At 45.4% G+C, this 25,620-nt stretch overlaps 1 protein-coding gene across 4 annotated transcripts in view; it reads right to left on the bottom strand.

Annotated features, from left to right (window-relative positions):
• LOC310856830 (neuronal cell adhesion molecule-like) overlaps positions 1-25,620 on the bottom strand; it is a 100,657-nt gene that overhangs the window by 41,766 nt on the left and 33,271 nt on the right. For 3 of the 4 annotated variants that reach the window (XM_083762325.1, XM_083762327.1, XM_083762328.1), the window contains exon 2: positions 16,668-16,746. The exons of the other annotated variant lie outside the window; for it this stretch is intronic. The gene's annotated coding sequence lies outside the window, so the exon portion shown is untranslated. The remainder of the gene's footprint in view (positions 1-16,667; positions 16,747-25,620) is intronic. 4 annotated transcript variants of the gene reach the window in all.

The following is a 25,620-nucleotide window of genomic DNA, read 5'->3' as shown; positions in this document are numbered from 1 at the left end:
AAAATGCATTTCTCACACTACAGTACTGTAAAGTCCTGACATGTAACCAAACTACATCTTTATCATCAGTGTTGGGCAGAAAACTTATTGCGTCTCCATATTTTATCTTTTTACAAAGGACAAAGATACAGAAACTTGCCATGGAAAAAGGTCCGTTTTAGCAAATTTAGAGTTTTGTCCCCTCATCGGCATTAAACAAACTGCCCCGCCGATAGGATGGTTCTGTATACAACGTACATGTATGTTGGGATGGTTCTGTTAACTTCTGTATATATATAGTGGGGACCTAATCTTTTTGTATTGTCTTGGTGTTATGTGCTATGTGTTGTTTTGATGTGGGTGTTTGAACAGACTGTGAAGACAAATATCCTTCGGGACAATAAAGATTATCATTATTATTATTCCTGTCAGCATTATCACGATGAGCCTCAAAATAAAACCACTGAACGGTTTCCTATCTGTCTGTGAGCACCTTTCTAGAGGCCCTATATGTGTCTGGTACTGACAGAACCATGTGAGGCCAAATCCAATAAGGGCCACTGATCAAAAATCCAATACAAAGTGGTTTCTGAAAACACAAAAAAAGAATACAAGCCATTCCTGCCAGACCGTTTCACCTGTTCTACAATAAACATGATAGCAGACAGAATGCGCTTATAGTATACAACACAACTTGAGTGCGGGGGTGATTCATATAGTTATAGTCTATCGGGTGGTGCAGCAATTGCAGTATTGAATGATAAATGGCGCATCTACAGGATAATAAGCATGCAGTGCCATTCTCTAAAGTGCTTTATAATGTGCATTATATTTCCCCCATTCACACACACATTCACACACCAGCAGCAGAGGAAACTATAAACAAAGTGCCAACCTGCTCATCGGGGAAAATTAAGGATCATTTACAGTCAGTTGCATGCCGGTGTCGTGCACAGGATAATCAGGATATAGCCGATCTAAAAGCTCACAATGTAATGCAGCAAGCAAGACGCGTTGTGAGCTCGTACTAGTTTTGGCCATTTCTGTAGCGCAGCCAAATACTATGGGCCAGAAATCCAGAGCGGAGCATGCTCTACGACTACGTACTGTCAATGGATTAAGAGACGGGTGCAGACTCAGACCCAGTGAACAGTCTATAGAAACTGTCTGCACTCACAACGTGAATTTTCATTGAAAGCAGCAGAAAATCTCTGACAAACGTATGCGTGTCGAGTCTGTCGACTGAATAATTAAAAGACAATTCACCTTGTGAGTGCGGACTGTTATCTAAAGACTATTGTTGGAGTGCAACCAAAGTATAAATCCAGTTGGAACCGACGGGGATCGAGCCAGGGACCACCTGATTCCAATCTGATACACCACTCTATCCCCCATGCCAGTCCTGCTCTATAGTAGTGGTCCTCAACCTGTGGGTCGGGACTCGGGACCGACCACATGATTTTTGTGGGGTCCTCAAACGATAGTGAAGTGACAATTTTATAAAAAAGAAGAAGAAAAAAGGCCATTCCTGCATCAAGAGTAATCAACAAACTTTTGTGAAAATAGCCAATGTACAAGCTCACGCTCGCAAAACTAATTGAACAAACAAACTACAATTTTAAGTGCTTGTCAGGGTGGGGGGGATCCCCAGTCCAAAAAGGACCACTATAATATAGTAGTAAAAAGTACTCTTATTATCACGAATAATAACACACTGTAGCATCACATGCTGCAGTGCTTCTATAATTCTGGCCCATTGACAATGTGCTGCATCAGTATAAATGATTAATGTCAGCGACAGTGAGAAGCTGAAGCAGTAATTACTGTCCACTACCATGATGGAAGCACCTTGTACTGGGAGGACTGTGGTTCATTCTGTCCAGAGAGAAAACACTCGGCTCTTGTGTGTGGAGCTTGCACTGTGAGAGTCGCCTCTGGCCTCTCATTTCAAGCCCGGCCTGTTCAATTAGCCCATTGTCATGTTTCCACGACCGGCCACTTCAACCATCCCCAAACTAATTGGTTTTGTGCACATGTCAGAGTTAGTGCACATAGAAGCAGAAGCAGGAACAAAGTAACAAACAAACACACACAAACCCGCACGCACGGCACGCTCACACGCGCACACAAGTTTGGTGGAGACACACATTTGTAAATTGTTACTATACTTGCGAGGAAATCAATATTTGTATATTTTCCTTATTGTAAGGCTAACTCTAAACCTTTTTTTAACCATAACATGGTTTAATATAAAATTAAAACAATTCTCTTGTAATGACCAGGAGAACTGTCCTCACAAAGTATTAATAAAACATGCACACATACGCGCGCACCAGCGCGCGCACACACACACACACACACACACACACACACACACACACACACACACACACACACACACACACACACACACACACACACACTAGCCATAAGGAACGTGTGGGTCAGGACAGGTCTCAGCACACACAAATGGAGCTGACAGGGACACACAGGGACTGAGAATTGAACCCCCTCCCCCCACCGTGGTAATAAATTAATAGCTATCAGTGGGGAGAAAAGGGCACTCAATTGAGCGTGCCTTATACAGATATTATTTCAAAACATTGGAGGTGATGCAACACCGCAGTGCTGACAAAAAGGACATGACTGTTGCATCAGTTCTGCACACACGGCAATGTCTCTGATGAAAGACAGGAGAAAGAAATACGCCGTGTGGCCTAATTAACTCCCATAATCAGTGGCATTAATGGCTCACGCAATCAGGGGGTTTGTGAGTCCCTCTGCGGCCTTAATGAAGCAGTGGAGAACCCCCCCCCCCCCATTACCCGCACAAATGATGGGGGAGTATAATGACATGTGCGGCGCCACACTCAGGAAGGAGGTGATGTGGAAATGGAGCTTCTTTTTGGGCCACTGCTGTGTGCTCCCTCCCTCCCTGGAGCTCAGGATGTGATTTCAGTGTATTCACACCCAGGGCTGTGCGCCGGTCGCTCTGTATCTATAGGGGAACGGCAGGAGGGATGTTTTTGTTTTGGGTGAGAGGCCTTCCTCAGAGAGCCTGAGAAGGAGCACAAACAATGTGGGACTGTGAGAGTAATAATGTGTACTCCGTCATTCTGGCTGCGCGGCTCGCCGGAAATGACAGGTGTTCTGTGAGTGACACTGCAGGAGTACCCTTTTTATTTTTACAGCATGGCTCTGCAGGAGGCTAGCCGTCTATAAGACGGTAAATGGTGCATTTATATAGCACTTTTACCCAAAGTGCTTTACATTCACTACATGTGCATGTGCATTACATTCGCCCATTCACACAGACATTCATACACCGATGGCGGAGGAAACCATGCAAGGCACCGACCTGCACATCGGGAACAATTAGGGGGTTCTGAGTTTTGCTCAAGGACACTTCGACACTAACTCTGGGGGAGCCCGGGATCGAACTGGGAGCCTTGCGGTTGTCTACGGCCACTCTACTCCCGAGTCACTATAACGCCCCAGACGGTCTGTCATTGTAGCCATGCAGTTCCCATGTGGTTCCCGATATATCCACATTATTATATTTTTAAGGAGTGGCTTAGCAGGAGGTTAGCTGCCCGACCAGTGATAGATATCTTTTGCACACATGTCTGCCAGTAGGCCACAACCCACAGTAGTACCTCCAGCTCCACTAATGTGACCACAAAGGTTAAGAATGTTATTTGGATAGCATGTTGTTTAGAGTAGACAGATGCTACTGTAGATTACATTTTTTAATTGGTATCCTAGTTTATTGAGGCACTACATTGTTATCTAGAGTTCATGCTTACTCTGCCTATTCCGTTCTCACATGGGTAAACAATTCTGCTAAACAATTAAAATGTAAATTGTAAAAAAAAAAACACCACATAATGCGTTATTTGTTTTGTAACATCAAAAAAGTCTCTGTACGTCTCAAATTCGATACACACGTTCCACACCACCGCAGGGGGTGCAGTGGCCGGTGTCGAGTCGGTCGGACCAACGGTTGTCCAGCACCGCCCCAAAAAGGCATGAATTAAGAGGCACCATAATAATTCTGCTAAACTCTGCAAAAGTCCTACTTTTGTTAAATCAGGAAAGGAGCATTTAATTTGGTACCAGCTTTAATTGGCTTGGTTTTATAATCCGTGGTTTCAAAGTTAACAGCACTGATGTGAGTTATATAGTGGTGTGTGTGATGTTATTATAGCATGCATGCTCTGTAAAGTGTTGTGAAGTTTGCACATCAGACCGACACCTCTCACAGGCCTCTCATCCACGACGACAGCAACACAATGGAAATTCCACTCGCTGGGTTTCGGTATCCCATAATCCTCTCATTAGCTTTTACAATTGTGGGGAGGTATGCAAATAATTGACATGGTTAACATATGAATTGAGGTCCTGTTGTTCAGAGAGATCCAAAGCTCAAAAACAAGAGCCCCCCCTTTCATCTGCACTGTACAATAGCCAGACAACAAAGATCCATCTTTCATTCATCTGCTCCACAATAAACATGTTATTTGTATCCATTCCCTTTCTCTCGTTTGATGAATACCGCTGGCCACTGTCCAATCTAAACAGATTTTGCAACACAGCCATGACATCAACTATCAATTATTAGCAGATCTTCCTTTTGTTTGTCGACACACGTAGTAATAATTAATGGAGCTGCAGCTCCTTAACCAAATCTGCAGAGGTCACTGATTTGTTTAACCACTAAAAAGCCGTAGTTTATATACATTTTGTTTTACGATGATGTCACAAGGAAAATAGCCTATCTAAAAGCTCACAACACATTGCATCACAAGCTTGATATGCTATTTTCTCAACTTTTGAAACTTTTTGGAAATGTTCGCTTTATAATGGCACGCACAAAATATGGCTTTCTGAACACTGCATTCTCCTTGTTTCAGAGTCATTGGCAAAGCTTTTTGATGTTGATTTAGACACACGCATGAGCAGTTGAGCACACACACATACACACACGCACGCACGCACACGCACGCACACACGCACGCACCACACACACACCCACACACACTCAGCGAAGAGCTCCCTCCCTCCTACGCAGCTTGTCCCATAGAAAAAGAGAAAAATACATTAGCGTGGGATTCACTCTCTGTCCACGCACAAATTCTAATCACCCGCTGAGGAGAGATGGGATCCTTTTCAGCATTCAGTTGGGGACGGAGGAAATCCCTGTCCACTCAACCTGGAGTCAAAAATGACGGTGGCTTTGCTTTCAAGTTACCATTGAAATTAGGAAACCGAATTAGGAATATCGGATATCGGCAAAAAAGTAAATATCGGACATATCTAGTTAAGTGCCTTGCTCAAGAATACACCAACATGCAGCCGTGCACGAGTAGGCAGGAATCTAATGGGAAACCTCCCAATTCCAAGACACCGTCTCTGCCCCCTGAGCCACGGCCAAAGTCAGGTCCTGCTAATGGGTTTGTACAAAGTGTCTGACGCCCAACTCGCACTGTATCACATTACCAGAGAGTGGAGTCAGTGGAGGCACTTTAAGATGGCATTCATTAAAAGAAGATCAGGGGGTTGGCGATCTGAGACACTGAACTGGACCTCAGTTCATTGGATAGCGGATCCCTGGAGTGAAGAATTATACTGATTGAAACCCAGATTTATGTTACTATATTCCTAATTAGCCCCAGTTGTGTGTGTATTTGTGTGCATGTGGTATGTGTTTGTACTATAAATGTCTGTCTGTCTATCTACCAGAGTGTAAATGCCTAATGCACGTGTTTCTGTCTTTGTCTGCATGTGCTGAGCCTGTGTGTGTGTGCGTGTGCGTGTGCGTGCGCGCACGCGTGTGTGTGTGTGTGCGTGTGTGTGTGAGTGCGTGTACGTGCGTGCGTGCGAGAGAGAGAGGTGTCTAATAAGTCAGTGTTTACATGATGGAACTACTTAGAGTAGAATGACAATAAGGTTGGAGTTTGCAGATGACAGGACATAATGAGTGCTATATGGGTGAGGCCATTCATATGCTGAACAGTGATTCATTTTCATGAGCAAACACAGTAGTGCCCTTAATGAATAGCTACTGAATAGGCCTCTGGGGACCATACTCAAGGCATATGAAATTAAACAAAAACGAAACACAGATTGGACACGAAAAACAGCAGCTTTAAATAAAAGGTGAATAACAGATCCAGTCATACTGAAAGTGAATACTCAACAAAAAAAAACAGATGCAAAGTAGTATTCAGAGTTTGGGTCAATGCAGGAACAAATCTACGGGTTATCCACTTCAATCCTATATACTATACCTTATTACCTTATACTATATACCTATACTACTGACCAAAGTCCACCAAGAGTCTATACATGCGCCTTACTTTTTTTTCCCTCTGCACCAAATCTCTGTGCAGAAAAAACGAGTCAGATCTGCATTTTTTTTGCCAAACATTAGCGCCCGAATAGGGGTGCTCAGGTTTATTTGGTTAAATCCAAAGGAGGTCTAGTCTAGAGAACACAGAGAATGCAATTTTATCAGAGCTGAGGCAGTGGATATACTGCAACCTGAAAGGGCACTCCGTATCCATGGCAATTCAAACCGGTGTTCTCTGATCGCCGTGCCGACAAAGATGTCAACCCTCCAATCAAACACAGACATATGAGAAAAAGAAGGACAAAGAGGTGCAGGGCCCATTTGTCATCCCATAAGTAACCTTAGGGGGAAACTGTATGCTTGACATCTGCTATGCCCTAAAAACGTCTGGGACTCTGCTGAGAGCAACAAAGGAAAGGAGGGATGAATCTCAGTTTGCCATCATGTTCACACCGGATGGCTTACTCCGCGTGAAGGGTCTCTCAAGATGGGGCCAATATATGGAGTTTACTTTAAGCTTAGGGTTACGACAAAAACAGTCTGTGTGAGTCTGAGCCAAGACAAAAAATAGAAAGACACACCATCTTCAGTTTACTTCCCGTATCTGTGTGAAGTAGGAGGCCGCCTTTGTAGGAGACCGGGAAGCAGGTCTAACACTTGATTGTGTTTATACTTTTTCCAAAGAAGCATGGCTGTATTTCAAATGAAACAAACAAAAAACTCCAAATCAACAGTGGATGTGACTGTTTCTTTCTGGTAAGGTCCTACTGTATTTAAATGACAAACAATGGTTGGGTGGAATTTGCATTGTGCTGATACAGTATACTGTACAGTAGGTGGCCGATGGGTCAGTGAAAACCTGCCTGTGTTTTTTTTCCCCTTTTATCCGTTCAGTCGAGCAAAATCTGCAGACATCAGATAACAGATGCCTGGTGTCCAGAACCAGCACAAAACCCTCTGCCCAGGCTCTGGACCTACCTGATCACCCCTATATGTCCATATATAGAGCTGGACTAAATAGCCAATCTACAAGCTCGAACAACGTTTCGCGTCACAACGTGTTGTGAGCCTGTAGGCCGTCTATTTTCCCTGAGTGGTTGACTACTAATGTGCGTTTGTAAGTCTGGGGAGAGTTTCTCTTTTGGGCCCTGAACTGAAACAGTTTGGGAGGGAACCCCTCCCTGGGGCTAGTGTTATTGAGTGCAGACCCACCACCTCTACCTCCACACAGCTCCACAATGGGCCTCTCCTGCTGTCCCCCAACTCCACCAGTACACCCCCCTCTCTCCTACCTGATTTCGCACCAGTGAGGGGAGGGAGGGGCTAGCCCACACCGTGCCCACCGCACATGACAGTATCCTACAAATAAAATGTATGCCAACGGCTATACTAAATGATAGTAATTGGTCAATATAAGTAAAATAATATAGCCTTTCCATAGGAGTATCTTTTTATATTTTTCCAAGAAGAATACAGACAGTAGCATATTAAGTTATTGCGAACGCAGTGATTGCGAACGCAATGAGCACTAACTATGAGACCCTGCAGATCATGTCTGTGTGTGTGTCTGTCTGTCTGTCTGTCTGTCTGTCCCGCTGTGACACCACCCGCCCGCCACCAGAGGGCGCAGCTGTAGCACACACACACACACACACACACACACAAAACTTAAAACTAAAAAGAAAAAAAAAGTATGTAATTTATTCTAATTGTTGTTATTGCAATTTACGAGCTGCGTTCGCTTCACGCGTTTGCGCGTCTTACTTGTGTAACTAACTAAAACATTATAGTGGGCTGGCTATAGGCTATTATGGGAAATGTACACTAACTCATTTACCTCAGAGAATATTTTCATTCTGGATAAAATCATAAAATGGTCTATGGTCTACTCTAATGGAATACATGGATGATCAAAAGCTGGAGTTTTGACGATTCAACTAACTGTAACTAGGGCCTTGCCCCCTCTGCCCTCCCTCCCCTCACTGGTGCGAAATCAGGTAGGAAAAACTGGGGAAGCTCTCTCCCCACAAGCCTGCTGCATCTCTCCACTCCACCTGTGTTCTTTGAAAGGTCAGGGTGGAGGAGGTTCTCCGCCCCCTCCCCCCCCCCCCCTTGCAACACTGGATCCCCAGTCCCGAGAAACCCAATCAAAGAGGGGCTTCAGAGGCCTTCAGACCTCTCAAAACCCTCCATTGTTTCCAGAAGGCTTCCCCACACTGAGGACTGCCTATATGTAACACTGTAAGAGGAGTTCCTCATTACTCCCCATCCCCGGGTCCACTTTGTCTTCTTTGTGTGTGACTGATAGAAGAATCCAGTTGCCCGGCTGGGATAATAAAGGAGAAAGCAGTAAAAGGAGAAGAGGAAGAAAAGGATGGGGTGTGTGGGGGGGGGGGGTAAGGGGAGAGGGGTGGGGGGGTATTTTCAGGAGTTTTGTGATGAGAAACTGCATGTGTTGCATGCATGGCTTTCCTCTGGTTCAGTATGAGGCTATGAGCACACGCATAATGTATAAACATACACAATAGTGACACTTGTTCTGTTCTTGGAAGACAGTTATTATTACGTGGCGTGTGTCCAGAAATTATAATTCATCCTACGCATTTGGAGGCTATTGACTCAGACACACACAACAGAATGTGTGTGAATGTCAGTGCAGACCATTACCACATAATGTAAGCACTATGCCTCTCTCTCTCTCTCTCTCTCTCTCTCTGCCCCTCCTTTAGCTCCTATTCAGAACCGGCAGGTGAATACAAATCATTTCCCCTCCATTGCTTTCTAAAAGGACCGACCGTCCAATTTCAGACAGAGAGGTCACAAACAATGGTCTTTTCAAAGTGTGAGAAAATCAAATGGTTTCATAAAGAGACAGAACCGGGAGTTAACCTTTCAAAGTGCTAAGCAATCTGCCAAGCAGTGGAAACTCTTGGTGGACAGTAAAGCTTTTTAAATACGATTTTAAAAGAGGAACTGTGGCTTAAAAATGATGACAGAAATTCAGGTTATTTCCTGGATGATTTCATGTCAGTTTGTGGGCTCCATATTCGCTCTCTTTCTTATAACAAAACTACTTTTTTCCAATAAAGCAGGTACCTTTTTCACAATATTTTGAGGCCAAAATGTGAATATTGAATCTCATTTAAGTGTTAAATGTGTGTGTGTGTGTGTGTGTGTGTGTGTGTGTGTGTGTGTGTGTGTGTGTGTGTGTGTGTGTGTGTGTGTGTGTGTGTGTGTGTGTGTGTGTGTGTGTGTGTGTGTGTGCGACTGTGCGTGCGTGCGTGCATGCGTGCGTGCGTATGTGTCAGAATCTGATCAAGCGCTTTCTTTCAGCCAAGCCGAAATTAGCTTTGATTACACTGGCCACTCTTATTACATGGACCAGGGTTTCATATGCTAAACTTAATAAACATCTAGGGAGAAGGAAACAATTAATCAAGGACAGCGCTGAGCAAATCACCCCAACTGTATTTGAATTGAGGGGGCAACACAGTAACACTGTGTGCTCCATTTTTCTCTCCCCACTTGATATTAAATTGATCTAATTAAGTTCTGAGAGGCTGCGAAAAGGCATTTTACTGGGACCATAATAACTGGGGAGGGAGATAGCATCTCCCCTAAGCGGATTGCACGTTCTAGTTAGCAAGCAATGATGATGACCTCGTTTCATTTGCAGAACGACTTCGTCAAATTAAAAGGGAGAATGTGGGAGATTCTGGAACAAACCAACAACGTAAGTCCCTGATGTCAAGGGGCTGATGGTTGGCACACAACCACGGCTTATTAGGGAGAACATGTCCTCATGTTTCATCTCGGTCATGGGACTGGATGAATGAAATATTAACTAATGGGTATTAATGAAACGCTAACGAAAGGCTTTGTTTTCCACATGAAGAGAGTTCCCTGTCATCAGTTTCCGTCACTGCAAGTCCCGACGCGATGACATAAAAACAGCTTTCACGACTCAAAACAAAAAAAAGTTTTCCCCAGTTTGCACTGATCATTTCATGTGTGTGTGTGTGTGTGGGGGGGGGGGGGGGGGCATCCCCCCATCTCGTCCAACAGTGTTCCATCCTTACATCAACTGCTGCCTGGCCTCGTCAGAAATAATGGCCTCAACAAGTGCTGCTCCTGACTGCCTGCCCTCATTTGTCAAACTGTGATTCCGGTGGAGGCAAGGCTCTCTGCAGAGAGTTAACACTAACATTCTGCTCAGCCTCCCCGCTAAGAGCCTGTGTTCTGTGTCTATGTTTGGCTATAGGTGAGATCGGCCCAGGCCTGGTACTAATGCAGGGGAAGTGGCTGTGTGTGAGAGAGGTCTGGATAATAGCTGGGCGAGGCCACCGTGGAGGCAGGCGGCAGGGTTTCCTGGCTTCCATCCCAATCAAAGTGTGGGTACAGAGAGGTCTGTGGGGGGGGGGTGGGAGGGGGGTCGAACGAACCGCCCAAACCCAGTCAGACGGGGCATGTGCTGCATGCCTTCTGAGCTACACAGGGCCCCATTCCACAAGACCAGAAGGGTCATTTTGACTGTCCTTGTGTTCTGGGGTGGGTTGCAGAAATGATGACAGAAGGACGAATCACTCACTGGATGTCCAGTGGAAATCCCTTTCTGTATTTAAGCCTGCGGATGATGATGGATGACTAAGTGCATTTTAAAACTGTCACCTGATATATGAACCACATTGCACTCAGAGAAGCTTTAACACACTTGGTGGGGTGGGGTGGCTCACAGAGTAAGAGCACATAACACAGAAATAAGGCTATATAGTCTTTGAATCTTTCCTGAATGGCAACCCCCTCTGCATGAATGCAAAACAATGCAAAAGTCTTAGAAACGAGCAAACGATTCACAAGCTCATTTGCTTAGTCTCTGTCTGTATGCGGAGAAGGAAACTCCTCATTAGACTAGGCTCAGAGGCAGGTACAGTAAGCAAGGTGGTTACATCTATATGCAACCATTTGTATTCTGTGGCGACTCTCAGGGCAGCATGCTGTTTATATTGATGAGCAGATAGGCTCGGCCTTGGACCGCGACCCTGGGCTTAGCAGGGGATATAAATCACTAGGTTTTCTCAGAGCTCCGCTTCCGTATACAGATAGATCCTGCAAGCCACCATCGACACACAAAGAAATACCCAGACAGCCACTTTGGATCCCATCCACCTCATGAAAAACAGAAGACAGAAGAAACAGAGTGGTGGATATGAAGGGCAAGTTTGGCAGACAAACTTGAAGGAAGGGATAGGGAGATGCTCAATACCGCTAATGTGGAAAAACATAACAAAACAACAACGAAAGTAAATAACGGAAGAGAGAGGAGAGGAGGACGAGATGATTTATCTTCTAGAACGACATCTAGATGATTGGTCAGAAAAAACGCCTGACACTTCACTTCATTCGATTTAATAGCCAGATTGATACGGCCGTGAGTCACCGCAGTGGGGGCAGCCATGGTTGTTGTTTGACGCCGTCGAGTGACGGGGCTGATGGCCAATCAGCTGCTGCGATCAGATTCTCGGTCGAGACTGACGCCGCCGTAGGTAAAATCACCAGACCTGAATTGCCGGGAGATATTTTTAATGGTAGCGACTCAGGGCTGCAGCCAGGCTACGGACGTCTGTCCTCAGAGCAGTGGGTGCAGCTAGTCACAACCTTGGACGATTGGTGATTGAGAAACCGGGAATCCTCGGAAAACAGGAAACCAAATCACACCCATTTCCTTTGCTGCTTTTTCTATTCTTGTCCCTGTATGCACGCACGCACGCACGCACGCACGCACGCACGCACGCACGCACGCACGCACGCACGCACGCACGCACGCACGCACGCACGCACGCACGCACGCACGCACGCACGCACGCACGCACGCACGCACACACACACACACACACACACACACACACACACACACACACACACACACACACACACACACACACACACACACACACCAACACTAAATGCGCCCATCTGGGCGTCGATAACGGAGAGCTGTCAGAGTTGTCAAGCTTGTATCAAAAGAGAGAGCAGCCTGAGTCATACAGCCATGTGGAACGTTGCATGCAGGCAGCAGCTCTGAGGTCTGACAGGGGTCTGTGACACTTCCTCTTCCAATAAAACACAGCTGATCTCAGACCTGGTGCTGCCTGCTGCAGAAGAGATTAGCCCAGAGGTCTGGCAGGGGGCCGTGGCGTGAAGCAAGTTAGCAACCTCTTCCAAAACAAAACGCAGCTGATCTCAGACCTGCTGCTCGGAAAGATCATTGTTTTTTCACTTGGCATGAGCAACCCGCAGCTTTGGTATAGTCAGCTGATGATCTACTTGTGCTGATGGGATCAGCCATACTGCTACACACTCGCACGCACACAAACACAAACACACGTGCAGACACGCATGTACACAGACACTATTGGTGTAAAAATGCATCGATGCATGGTGATTCAACTGCATTTTGAAATGTTAGAATCAATCAAATCTAATGAAATATCATGGCAATTCCTCTTATCACAGTTGTGAATTCATTAGAAATCATTTGTAGCCTATTGGAATGGATTCAATCATGATATCAAAATGATCCAATCAAAGAAAATGTAATCGCACTGTGGTGAAATGAGAGATGTGCCTGCGTAGTGACAATAACACCACTTAAACCCTATATACTTCACTGACCTGGGAGCCCCAGGGTCTATCCTTGGCCCACTCTCTTTTTTTCCCTACAACAAATCTCTTCAGCAAAAATAGCCAATTTATTTATTAAGATTGTAGATTGTACATCGGCAATGCTCATCTAAGAATTGGGACACTGGGGCACATGTGATTAATATGTATTAGGCCGTGTGACTGTGTAAATGGTCAATATATCACTGGACCAATGTCGCTTAAGACTAACTGATGTACACTTGTTGTTCTTATCTTGACAACAAATATACATGAACATTACTTTATGTACCGCCAAGCAGGGAATTAGTTACTGAATGCAATTATATAACTAGCACTTCTGCAGTAGTTGGTGGTGGATTCTCGTACTCTTCCATTGAGAAATCTCGACCCTGGTGTCAGGCTGGACACCTTGATAATGGCAAAGTTATTTGAAGCAGACTGTGCAGCGGATTGGATACTAGATGCAAAGATCGAAGCTATGCACGTGTAACACCAAAGACCACTGTGACTTGTGGTGTTAAGTGGTGTCTTTAGTAAAATACAAGACTGGATTATGTCACAGTTAGTTTTCAGGGAATAACAAGAAAATGGCCATATACAAATAATGTCATAGCAACAAGGCTCTGGTCGGGCAGTCCCCAACCCCCTCTCTCTAGCTTCAATCCCAAATCTCAATGTCGGCATCAAAACAACAAACTCTCTGACAGCCACGTGAGAGAGGCCGCTGAAAGAGATCCCACTGGAGGTAAACAGAAACCTCTGCGGCCTTCTATTGAGGGGGCCGGGTTCTGAATGCGCCCACTCACAATGGACGCTTCACTTCACGCCTCAGTGTGCTTCAAACCGCCGATTCAGTCTGCACTGCAGCTATACTAACTATGGCACTCTCTCCGTCTCTCTGTCACACTCTCTCTCTCTCTCTCTCTCACACACACACACACACACACACACACACACACACACACACACACACACACACACACACACACACACACACACACACACTCTTTCTCTCTCTAATATGTCTCCCTCTTTATTTCTGTCCGGGTGGCCGTGGAAAAGTGTGGACTCAGCCTCTCTAGCCTGGAGCACAGGCAGCATTAGGCAACATCATCAACAGCAGAGAGAGAGAGAGAGAGAGAGATAGAGAGAGCGAGAGACAGACAGACAGACAGACAGACAGACAGACAGACAGACAGACAGACAGACAGACAGACAGACAGACAGACAGACAGACAGACAGACAGACAGACAGACAGACAGACAGACGGACAGACGGACAGACGGACAGAGGGAGAGAGGGAGAGAGGGAGAGAGGGAGAGAGGGAGAGAGAGGGGGAGATTGGAGAAGGGAGAGAGGGTGAAACATAATAGACAAAGCCTGGCCCGGCTGCCTAGCTTTCAGGCTGCAATGGCAGCCTGAAAGCGTGTCGTGGGTTCGAATACCCATTGCTGCGTGTCACTCCCATGCATCTCCCTCTCTCCATATCCTGTCAGCTCTACAATAAAGGCATACAAGCCCCAAAAAAAGAAATCTTAAAGCAATAAACATAGTCAAAGCCTTGCAGTGAGTTAGTCAGAGTTACATAAACGATCAAAGCTATAAGATAAATTAAGTCTTAACCCTTTTACTGCTGCCATTTATTGAGAAATTAGGACCTAATTCATGCCAGCATTTTTTTAATTTGAGCTCTTATTTTGAAAAGCCACATTTTGCCTCAACCGGAAGTGAGCTTATCCCTGCTAGCTTTACGTTGCCAAGACAACCTTTGTTTACATGATCGAATCATGCCGGTACATTTTAGCACTCCACAACGTCGGCTCGTGCCGTCAAAGAAACGCTGTTTTGACCAAAAATGCCATCTGGGACAAGGAATAGGAGATACAGGCGATTGAAAGAAACGGATAGAATGGATTCTTATGGCGACGGTGAATTAATATGAACGATCCAGTGCAGTGCTAACAACAGTGCTAGCTAACCGGCTAACGTGAGTAGCATTATGGCTTGATCAATCATAAGCACTATAAAAGAGCAATTGCCGAAGGGCTTCGGCAATGGCAGCAAGCGTTAATATCAAATTAATGCTTCAATTGCCGAAGGGCTTCGGCAATGGCAGGAAGACGGTTAAGGGGTGGCAGGTTGGAACCAGTGGGCTGTGGTCCTGGCTACAGTATGTTTGTGTCTAATGAAACCCTTACAGGACTCTGCGTGAGGCTGCGGTGGGATCCTTCCTTCACACACCGCTGAGCAGTGGGTCACCTCATGTCACCTTCACTCACACAGTATCAGGTCAACTCCCCGCTGAATCATGGCAACCCTTCCAACACCGTGGGGGGCCGGGGGGATAAGTCAAAAGGTTACCGAGTGTGACTTTCAACAGGCCTGTGTGGGCTGAAACTGAAAGTCAATGCTTTGGGTCCTAATGTATCGTTATGGCCCATGCCAAGAGAGCTGTTTTAAGCTCCTTATCATCAAAGTGCCATTAGGGAACCATTCTGCCGGCGTGTATTCCATTATGACACATTTATGCGCTGGTACCAGAGAGACACACACTGGGACAGTTTAAGCTTGAAGTGCCATTTTGTGTGACACGTATTGACGTCCTCCTCTCCTGTGTTCACCATAGAGTTGGGTTAGCATGGGGCACGGATGTGTTACCGTGACAACCATAAGCTTCCCCTCCATACTAGCATTGAATTTGACAACAAATTTTGATTTAGTTTTAGTCATAGTCTTTTGAATAAAAATCCATTTTGGTTTAGTCATATTTTAGTCATCTGAAATGTCTACCAAATATCATATCTACCAAATCTACAGTCTACAGTCTAAAAAAGATTTTTTTGGTTGCATGCTGAAAATAGCTGATCAACAAGTATCACAACACATCGCAGCGACACCTTGTGAGCTTGTAGATCTGCTATTTTCAGAGCGCAACACCCGAGCACAACCAACTAAAATGACTTGTCTAGTTCAAAAAGGTAGTCGACGGACATTTTTCGTCATACGTCATATGTCATAGTCTACGAAATTAGCACTGGTTAGCATGGGTGTGGATGTGTTACCTTGACAACCAACAACCATAAGCTTCTCAAACCGACAGCTTGGAGATCAGCGAGACGCTGTAGCAAGGAGGTGCCTCACTGGAGCCTGCTGCTCCCTCCCCTGCTGCTCCCCATCCCTGCTGCTCCCCATCCCCTGCCAACACCACAGCCTTTGGCCAAAATGGACGGCTATTTAAAGGGGACACTTCGTCCAAGGACAAGGACAAGCAAGGATCAGTCAAGCAAGTGGGAACCTTTGCCCTGTGGCATGGGACCGGCTGGTAGAAATGAACTGGCAGGAAATGAAACCAGGATATGCCAGGATGCCCCATTCATTTATGGACTACTGGGCAGCAGAGAGTTTGTTAATATTAATGTGTTCCATTCTGGCGATATCGCAGAGCTGGAGACATTCTGAGCGCATGCATTCGCCAGGCAAACACAGCGGAGGGTTTGTTCCTCTGGGATGGAAATGCCTTTGAGAGGGAAGAAAACATTCTGGGAGACGGAAACTCACACTGTTTTGGAAAAGAATATGAGGTTGGGTGTAAATGTGGAGGGAATAACACGAGGGCTAGGAACTAATAGATGGATTCAGGCCAGGTTGAAAAGGAAAAGGTTTCTGACTCACCGGAGAAGAGTGAAATCCCCTATCTCCTCCTCGCTTGGTAGTTCTTCTTCTTCCTCCCTTTGTTGGTTTTCCCCAATCTCTGAATAAAATAATAATAATGAAGGACATTAGTATTCATACTTCATACTTGTAGAGTACCAACAGCCGGACAGGATATTTTTTTGCACAGGTACAGGCATAATCTTTCAGTGAATGTGTCCTATTGACTTGAAGCATACGGAATGTGCTTGAAATACCCACTGCACAGTGAAGTCATCAGTGTTAATTAAAGAAAAGGGATTTTGGCGTTGAAGCATTCTCTGAGACGATAAGCTAATCCAAACTGGCATCTGGGACACAAGAGAGAGACCTTGGGGGAGAGTATGTGCTTTCTCTTGTGTTGTGTTGTCCTCTCTTCTCTACTCATGCCCTCCCCTGTCCAGTCCCCTTGTCTCGTCTGATCTCCTCTCCTGCCCTCCCCTGTTCTGTCAATTACAATCTCATGTCCTGTCCTCACCTGTCCTCCCCTGTCCTCCCCTATCCTCTCCTCTCATAGCCTTCCCTCCCCTTTCCTATCCTCTTCTGTCCTGTCCTCTCCTCTCATGTCCTCCCCTGTCCCCCTGTACTGTCCTGCCCTCCCCTTTCCTCTCCTGTCCTCGCTGTTATGATATACCAGACTGGTGCCCGGCTGTAGGGCACAGAGTCGGTAACGATGGAAGTTATCCATGCCTTCACCCGGCAATACAATATCCACTACTGTATTGGAGGGACTGACTGTATGTGCAATATGATATGATATGCGTGCTTGTTCCTGCTCGTTCTGTTCTTATCTTTGTTTCCATAATCTGTATAGGGATGTCATAGATCCACTGTTCTTACTGTATGTATACATATATGTATACAATCACATACGTAGTTGTGTTGGCATTATGTTCTCCGTGCCTGTGACTCAACGGATCATCACCCACCACCCCTTGATTTGGATGGAGACTTCTAGAGACCTCATAGAAGCTCAACCTAAATCACAACACTCTTCTCTCATGCCCTTCAATCTCCTGTCGTGTCATGCCCCGTCCCGTCCTCCTCTCCTCTCATCTTATGCCCTCCTCTCTCCTGTCCGCTCCATGCCTCCTCTCTCCTCTACATAATGTATGCCTGTTCTTTTCGTGACCTGCCAGGGAAAGCGTGTTACATGAATGAATGGTGAGTTCAGGGATGTGCAGAGTGTTGGAGGGGCAAGGGCTGAAATCCCCTGATTTTGGACAAAAATAGCGAAAATAGCAGATCTACAAGCTTTCAGTGCGTCGCAGCGCGTTGAGAGCTGGGTTGCGCTATTTTCGGGGCGCAACCCAGCACTCTTTAGCTAGTGAAGATGCGGTGTGTGATTTCTAATAGGGATGCTCCGATCAATCGGTGGCCGATCGATCGTGGCCGATCACCGATCGATCGGATCGGCCGTGCAAAATCCACCGATCCGCGAAACCGATCTCCAAAGCAAAAATCTGCGCCGTTTACATCCAAGGACCCCCCCCCCCCCACACACACACACACACACCCCAGGGAGGGAGGGGGGAGAGAGAGAGAAAAGAGAGAGAGAGAGCGAGAAAGAGCACGCACGTCTTCACCCCAGCGAGGGAGGGAGACGGAGAGAAAGGGAGAGAGCTCCTCAGGCTCAGCTCCAGTCCAGTCGTTACCTTTTTTCTCATTGACCAGCAGCAAAGGGAGCTAACTATAATCCAAATTGTTAGACAAGTAGTGTGCCCTGGCCCCTGATACAACTTTCTTAGAAATGTGCATGTTGCCTGCAGTGGCAGTGAGTTTCTGTAGCAGCGTTAGTTTTCGGGAGGGGGGGGGCAGTCGGTTTGGGGGGGTTCCCGACGGCTGCGCGTCGCTTCCTCCTCTGACAGAGTGGAGGCGAGTAAGCGACGCCGTCAGAAGCCCCCTTGCTCAGGAAGGCCCCCTCACTCAAACACACAACGTGTGTTTTTACGACAACATACAGCCTATGTACCAGGAATATAAACACAGGACCGTGGCGCAAAACTTCATATTTACCCTGCTCTAATGCAACAAAAGTGTGTTCTTACATCCTCCATTTCACGATTTCAGCACTCGTGAGTAAATTAATTTAATTGCTATTATGAAAGTTTTCAGTGACGTTGCACCCACAGGATCTGAATAGCTTTTTTCAGGAAGGTATGATATGCGTGGTCCATCAATCAGCTGTTTGGCTGTTGAATACAGTAGGGCATAAGAAAATGCATGAAACAGCATCGTTTCTTCCCCATCTCATCATTGCCATGCATGTTTCATACATTTTATTGTATACAATACATTTTTACAAAAATACATTAATTGGGGAAAGGAGGAGGAGGAGGTGATCAAGCTGCAGCTCCACAAGACCACAACATATTTGGTAGGCTCAAGGCTGCATTTTTTTCCCTTTTTTTTCTCTCGAGGGTGCATGGGATGATGGGAGCCCCTCCAGCAGGCTAGGGAGCCCCGCTCAGGTTAGCGGAAAATGACCGCGGGGCGCGGGTTGCCAGGTAAAAAAAATAAAAAAATATATATATTTAAAAAGATCGGGATCGGAATCGGCCGATCTTTAAAAAAAAGATCGGTGATCGGGATCGGCCCCCAAAAACATGATCGGAGCATCCCTAATTTCTAACCAAATTTGTACGACGCCAAATGCTGTGTTCAAGTTCAGGAGACTTCGGAAATAAACACCATTCTCCTGAATGCAGCCTTCCAGCCTGGCATGGAAAGGAGATGCATTTGCATTTATTTTACCACAGTATGCTGCATTCATGGTCTGGAGAGGGCAGTTGTTTTACAGACGGGTAAAAGGGCAGGGGCTGAAGCCCCCTTTGATGTCTATGTGTGCACGTCCCTGGGTGATTTTGTAACTCCAGGGCTCTAACCCAGAGAACTGTGTCACAGTGAAACGGTAACAGAGAACTGTGTCACAGTGAAACGGTAACAGAGAACTGTGTCACAGTGAAACGGTAACAGAGAACTGTGTCACAGTGAAACGGTAACAGAGAACTGTGTCACAGTGAAACGGTAACAGAGAACTGTGTCACAGTGAAAAGGTAACAGAGAACTGTGTCACAGTGAAACGGTACCAGAGAACTGTGTCACAGTGAAACGGTAACAGAGAACTGTGTCACAGTGAAAAGGTAACAGAGAACTGTGTCACAGTGAAAAGGTAACAGAGAACTGTGTCACAGTGAAACGGTAACAGAGAACTGTGTCACAGTGAAACGGTAACAGAGAACTGTGTCACAGTGAAAAGGTAACAGAGAACTGTGTCACAGTGAAACGGTAACAGAGAACTGTGTCACAGTGAAAAGGTAACAGAGAACTGTGTCACAGTGAAACGGTAACAGAGAACTGTGTCACAGTGAAACGGTAACAGAGAACTGTGTCACAGTGAAAAGGTAACAGAGAACTGTGTCACAGTGAAACGGTACCAGAGAACTGTGTCACAGTGAAACGGTAACAGAGAACTGTGTCACAGTGAAAAGGTAACAGAGAACTGTGTCACAGTGAAACGGTAACAGAGAACTGAGTCACAGTGAAACGGTAACAGAGAACTGTGTCACAGTGAAAAGGTAACAGAGAACTGTGTCACAGTGAAACGGTAACAGAGAACTGTGTCACAGTGAAACGGTAACAGAGAACTGTGTCACAGTGAAACGGTAACAGAGAACTGTGTCACAGTGAAAAGGTAACAGAGAACTGTGTCACAGTGAAACGGTAACAGAGAACTGAGTCACAGTGAAACGGTAACAGAGAACTGTGTCACAGTGAAACGGTAACAGAGAACTGTGTCACAGTGAAACGGTAACAGAGAACTGTGTCACAGTGAAAAGGTAACAGAGAACTGTGTCACAGTGAAACGGTAACAGAGAACTGTGTCACAGTGAAACGGTAACAGAGAACTGTGTCACAGTGAAACGGTAACAGAGAACTGTGTCACAGTGAAACGGTAACAGAGAACTGTGTCACAGTGAAACGGTAACAGAGAACTGTGTCACAGTGAAACGGTAACAGAGAACTGTGTCACAGTGAAACGGTAACAGAGAACTGTGTCACAGTGAAACGGTAACAGAGCCGGCAAGAATCAATGGCCAAAATGACCGAAGAAGTCAGAAGCCAATTCAATTGACTTCCTGCAAAGGCGTATTGACTTCAGTGGCTGCGCTAAATAAGAGAGGGCTCCATATGCCCATAGTTTACGCTCAGTTAAATATGCACATTGTTTTCCACAACGCTACACAGATATAATTGGAAACATTCGTTTTATTTCAAACAATCTCAGACAGCTGTGGCTTTTTAGACCGGTGCGTCTCAAAACTCAATTTCGATTTAGCAGGGGTTGACAAACATTTACATATTGTATTATGTTTCTGCTGCTGTAGAGCAGTGTTTCTCAAAATTCAAGGACCCACAGTTTGATATGCAATATACCACAGACCCCTATTTGATGATTTGTATACACGTATATCTGGGACACAAATCAAAACACTAGTCCCAGGGGGTCCCAGCGGTCCTTGAGGGAGTTCCAGGGGGTCCCCAGCTTAATGATAAGCTTGGAAGTTTGGAACCAAATTGACCCTTAGGTCTTTAACTCTGAGTGTAAAAATGGAACCAAATGGACCCGTTGACTTTACAATATAAATTGGGGTCCCAGAGATAGAAATGCCATTAAATGGGGGTTCGTAGACTAATGCATGTCAAACTGGGGGTCCTTGAAATTAAACGGGTTGAGAATCACTGCTAGAGCCGTACAAATCTTCTCTTATGGGGATCCCTGGCATATGTTTTCTAATGGGGGTCCGCAAAGGCTAATGAGTGTCAATTTGGGGGTCCTTTGGGGGTTCTAACAATCAATCATTTAGCTGCATGGGGACCCATGACTCATGACCTTACCTATTTATCATAATCCTGTCTGCATGTGGGCAGACAGGCAGATCTATAGCCATAAAACAGCATTTGAGGCTATAAGCTGAGCTCCTCAGTATGAATAAAAGACCAACAAAATGACCTTTCCATATCCTCGGTCACTGCAGCATCCAGGGGCCCATCCCATCAAACAGCTAGGCTGAGCTCCCCCTGTGACACCCAGCCAGCAAGCCAAGTGGTCAGGCAGGCAACCTCCAGCCCCCCCCCCCCCCCAAGACATCAGAGAGCAGACCTGCACATGGTCCAGCCCTGCTGCCATGGTGATAAGAGGGCTGGGGAGCTGCCCAGATTGAAAATAGCCTGAAAGCAGCCGTCGAGAGTGAGCAGGGAGGAGAGAGAGAGACTCACAAATAGCCTATACCCGTCGAATGCTGTCAAGTCGTATCATCAGTATTTAAATGATGAATGTAATATGTTGACAGACAAGTGAGCTCAAGTGGACTCAATATCAACAGTAAAAAAATACAGATTCAACGCACAATTCCTGCAACATGTCAAGCAAATTCTGCAAACATGTTGAGTTGGATTAGGGGGGAAAAGTATATAGAGTATGGAGACTGCATTAGGAGTAAGCTGTCAAATCAGTTCCTATATACTCAAGAACATCTGGAGTGTTAAATGGACAGGACAGTAAGGCACAGGCAACCTGACAGCCAAGTGGTTAGTTAAGGTGCATACCTTGTGACATGCTTCATGTCACTCCCTACTCCCTCTATGATTCCTGTCTCTATCCAAAAAAGAAACTCCCCCCAAAATAAATGTCAAAACATCCACAGACTATTATGTGTACATCTGAACATTATCAGAGAGTTCCAGTAACCTTCTGGATTTTTACCAGAAGTGTAAATTTAAGCCAGGAGTTAGCATGTACATCTAACAAGGCAGACACAATAAGTCAAGTGAGACGTGTATGGCTTCAGTGAACACAGTGTGAGGCCAGTCATGGTAGAGTATCCTCTGATGAGAACCTGTTTTTCTGCACTGCTGTCGTGCGTGTGTGTGTGTGTGTGTGTGTGTGTGTGTGTGTGTGTGTGTGTGTGTGTGTGTGTGTGTGTGTGTGTGTGCGTGGCTGCGTGTGTGTGTGTGTGTGTGTGTGTGTGTGTGTGTGTGTGTGTGTGTGTGTGTGTGTGTGTGTGTGTGTGTGTGTGTGTGACTGTGTGTGTGTGAGAGATATAACTCTAAAGAGAGAAGAAAGCAGCACTGGAGTGCATTGAGGGTAATTTCATTCGATGAATTGAGTGTGAAGGACCCCAATGGAAACAAGCCATAGGCTTTCTTGGGTTTAAATCCTCTTAGCAGACCTTGTATTGAACAGTACTTTCCCAAGGCTTTTTGTTAATAAAGTGTTAATTGAATGTATTCAATGAATGAATGAATGAATGAATGAATGAATGAATGAATGAATTAACCAATCAATCATTTATACTTGGTTGAGAGCTGGTTTGATTGGTTGAAAGTACAGTTCAATACAAGGTCTGCTAAGACCTCGTTTTCATTGGGATCCTTTGGTACCTAATTCATCGAAACAATGAATGACAGACAAATATCCAATACTACGCAAATCATCATATAAACAGTTAGAAATCAAAAAGAAAAACATGTACAGTATACACATTTCAGGCAGGGAGGTAGGTGGGCTTTGACTTTTTACAGGGGACAGTTTAAAATTGCAGCCAGCTTGCAAGTGCTCTTTTGGAGCGGTTTTGAAGAAGAGTAGGGATTTACCGTTGTTTAAGACTGGTGTCCTAGTTAGTATACCTGAATTAGCAGATCTACAAGCTGAAAGCCGCCATGCCACGCTGCCTGTGAAGCATGTATTGTATTGCATGCAAAACAATATATTTGTGTTTTTGTCCTTGAACACTGGACCATTAATGATTAGAAAATACATTTCTGAAGTTGCAAAGGGCAGATATGACAAATAACCTACATATACAAAGAAACGTACATACTTTCAAATAAACATGAAAAGTGGAAATATATGATCTGCATTGCGACACGTGAGCGTGTAGATCTGATTCACACTATTTTTTTTCAACAAGGAAACGATCAGGACAATTATGCAAAAATAATTGTGAAAATAATTTAGGCGATTATGAAATAATTCCATGTAGCTCTGCTATTTCAGCGAGCAGCCAGGGTACAAATCAGGCATTACTAGACTCCTGGGTAATGAGAGGCAGAACATCGCTGCAGATGTGACGCTCTCCCAATGAATCGTTACCGCCAAAGAGGGGAGAAATAATTAGAGCCCCCCCGATGGAGCGTGAATGGCGATGCATTTACACTGGGAGAGAAGTGACACCAGAAGACAGAGAGCTGTGCTTTGAAAACCATCAGAAGGATAATAAGTTGAGATTCAGCAGGATATCTGTTACAGCATGCTAATAGTATAATGGCAATGAGAAAACGCAAGCTATTGAAAAGTGTTAAAAGTGGAGGAGGAGGATTTTCCAACAGTTAATGGTCTCTCAAAAGTCTCCAGAGAATATTTATTTTGTGAGCAACTGCAATACCTTTCCTGAAGAGACAAACTAGGCAACTGTCGGCACTTTCTGTCACACAGCGAAATACAGTGCGATAAGCACAAGAGAGAGCTCTATACATCACCTTTATCTCTGCATGTGTCAGCAAAGAGCAAACTCGCTGGTATCTTGGTGTGTGACAACAAAGTTATGTCCTCATATTCCCAGCGGCTGTGTATTCCACAATGTCACATCTAGTGTGACTGAGTGACAGTGAGAGAGAGTCTGTTTCGCTCTCGCAGCCAAGCCCCCAAACACACACATGCACACCCCAGCAAACCCCTCCCTCCCTCCCTCCCTCCCCACCACCACCACCACCTCCCCTTCTCTCACAGTGGGATTAAAACAACCTTTTGTCTCTTTACAATAGGGGTTAAACATTTCCTGGTATCAGATGAACGCTAGTATAGTCCACATGGGTGGTTCGGACCAATTTCTCTCAAACCAACAGAAGCTCTCAATCCTCTGCGTGTGTGTGTGTGTGTGTGTGTGTGTGTGTGTGTGTGTGGGGTTCCAAGATAGATTCCCAGTAGAAGTATAAGAAGAAGCAACTGTCAAACTGAAAAACGAGGGGGGGTGACAGAGTGTGGCACCCTGCTAGAATTATTGAGCAAACGCTTGGAAAGGTCCACGCTTTAAGATGCTGTGCCGAAGCAAATGGCACTTGGATTATATGTTTGCTGAAGTGAATCCCAAGTGAAGCTTTCAAGTTGTTCTGGTAGAGGGCGAGGAAAGGTAGAGCGGGACCAGCAGAAATTAAGCAAATGAAAGGAAAAAGCCTGAGGGCAAAACGTAGTGCACTTCCTTTCCCACTCAGTGTGAAGCCGAGAGAGAAAGTGTTCACCTCCACTCCACAGATGTCCCATGCAATCCAATCTCCCTGACTTTTAGAGATGGGAGGTTTGTTTATTGCAGACTCCTCGCCGGTACTAATGCCGCCCGTTATTGAGAATACATGTGGAAAAAGGGCCTTTTGATGTCCCTTAGCTATGGTTGTGGCTGACAACAATGGTGGGAGCGATCCTATTGAAAGAGTCACTATTCTCTGTCCCCTGGACCTGAATAATGTCCCTCTTGCCACAAAAGCACAGAAAATGTAACATAATCTCCCTCAAAGCACATTGTCCATCACATACAACAACAATGTTGGCCAGTTCTCAAAATACTTTTTTTTGGTTCTAGATTGTTATCAATGGTTTAGTGTTCCTCCAGTTTGGGAATAGGCCACTTAATACTTCCACAAAGGCACATATGACTTACTTTGTATATATCAGTGACACACACATGGCCAACGGCTTCGTTGCACGGTCACCCTCACATATTGCTCGTGTCATTTCTCCCCACCAATTCCCATGATGACATGAAAGCGTCCAGCCTAGTGTCCAGGTTCTCAAACAGAGAGAGAACCCAGACATGGAATGTGCTGGAATGCTGCCTTTTAACACGACACTGAATAGCATGGGAAATGGCTTCTGTGA

Source organism: Protomyctophum parallelum, assembly GCF_964188405.1.
Source record: "Protomyctophum parallelum genome assembly, chromosome: 4".
NCBI lineage: Eukaryota > Metazoa > Chordata > Actinopteri > Myctophiformes > Myctophidae > Protomyctophum > Protomyctophum parallelum.
The sequence above is the reverse complement of the archived record's forward strand: the minus strand, read 5'-3'. Positions and strand labels throughout refer to the sequence as shown.